Below are 1893 nucleotides of genomic sequence, written 5' to 3'. Positions count from 1 at the left end.
TATTTATGAAATGTGACTATAGATATAGATAAAATTTAGTTATATTACTTATATATAGTTTCATTGTATTATTTATAAAGTTAGATTATAATTGTGACTATAGAATTGTTCCAGTATTTTTGTATGTGTGGCTAATTGATGGTGTTGAAACATTACCCTTAATTATAAATAGGATTTATAATTTAAAAAATCAAAGACTCAATTAAAAAGATACGAAAAAGATGATGTTAAAATATTCTAACTCTTTAAAGTAAGAATATTTGAAATTCAATTAAAAATTATTTAAAATTTAAACTCAACAAAAGTTTATATTCAATGTGTTTTATATTAAATATATTTAATAACTTATTATATCGTATTGATTTAAAATTAGCTTTTATAGTGTTAATTTTCTAATAACACTTTATTAGAAAAAAATTATTTTTTCAAATTTTTTTTAAAAATAAAATATATCGTATGAATATAAATTAGTTATCTTTTTATTTGTAAAATTTTAAGAGGTTTGAGTTTGTTATCGATATAACTTGTATGATAAATTTTACTTGTTATTGATTGATGAGTGTGACATATTTTTTATATAAACAATTTTAGAAAAAAATCTAATAGTTAATTTATTATCTTTTTGGTTTTAATCCAATCTAAATATTTTTTATTGTTTTTAAAAAAAATCTTTTAAAAGATTTAATATGTGACAAAGAACACTGAATAAATTATATAAAAACCAATTAAAATGCAACACAAAAACTTCTTTTAACAAAAGATAAAATAAGCATCTTTTTATGAGTGTTTCCTTGAAAGAAAACTCAAGTACAAATTCATACTCCCAAGATATTTATCAATATTAGATTTATACAAAATAAATTTAACAAAATGAGACTTCATGTGCTAGTTAATTTGATTTAATTTCGCGATCATAAACTTAGAAGACAACTGTTACATGATTGAATAACATTTTTCCTGGTATGAATTTAGTCGTGTGTTAGTTTCCCCAAGTGCAACAAGCAACTAAAAATTGGGTCAAGGGGAAGGAAAACTCCTGAAGATATAAAACACTTTTCCTTCTATGGTCAGAACTCAACCAACACCCAAGCACCCGCTTCATGTTGAAGACAAAGACAAAGACAAAAGCAACACTTGAATACTGCAACTCTACTCAGGAATAAGTTGATTTTGCATTCACGCCTAAGACCCTACCTGACTTATTGTCATCAGGGTTAAACTCCGGTTCACGAATACTGATTGACGAACACTCCTCAATCTGATACTCCCTCTCGTCATCCAGTGGTTTCATGTACGAGCATGACCGTTCCTCGGTATCTACATTAGGTATAGGCTCATGGCCAGAACCAAACGGTAACTCCATGGATGTAGATCCGGGAGGTTGTGTTCTCATCTACACCGATCTTAGAAGTGCAGCTTTTCTCAAATAAGCTGAGTGGCATATATCACTTGGAGATGATGGGAATCGGCCCTCAGAATCTGACCCTCGTTGGCGAGGCTGGAAGCATGTGACAGCCAAGATGCTTGAGCTATACGACGCAATTGAACTACTAGAAGGTGTTGAAGAGGATGCATTCTGTGGTTTTTGGTACTTATATATTGAAGAAATTGGACTGCTTGGAAGACTGTCCAGTTGGGTCGGGCAAGCGTGCAGTGGGGTCTCGCAAAACCTCAAGTTGAGAGCGCGCCATTTGGAGTTCTGTAACTCCAGAAAATCCATTTCGAGTGCAGGGAGGTCAGAATCCAACAACATCAGCAGTCCTTTGTCAGCCTTCTATCAGAGTTTTGCTTAGGTCCCTCAATTTCAGCCAGGAAATACCTGAAATCACAGAAAAACACACAAGCTCATAATAAATTCTAGAAATGTGAATTTAGCATAAAAATTAATGAAAA

At 31.1% G+C, this 1893-nt stretch overlaps 1 pseudogene; it reads right to left on the bottom strand.

Moving 5' to 3' along the window:
* Positions 1-894: 894 nt before the first annotated feature.
* On the bottom strand, positions 895-1681 carry LOC107484656 (uncharacterized; annotated as a pseudogene).
* Positions 1682-1893: the final 212 nt, after the last annotated feature.

This window comes from Arachis duranensis, chromosome 4, assembly GCF_000817695.3.
Source record: "Arachis duranensis cultivar V14167 chromosome 4, aradu.V14167.gnm2.J7QH, whole genome shotgun sequence".
In the NCBI taxonomy this organism is placed as follows: Eukaryota; Viridiplantae; Streptophyta; class Magnoliopsida; order Fabales; family Fabaceae; genus Arachis; species Arachis duranensis.
The sequence above is the reverse complement of the archived record's forward strand: the minus strand, read 5'-3'. Positions and strand labels throughout refer to the sequence as shown.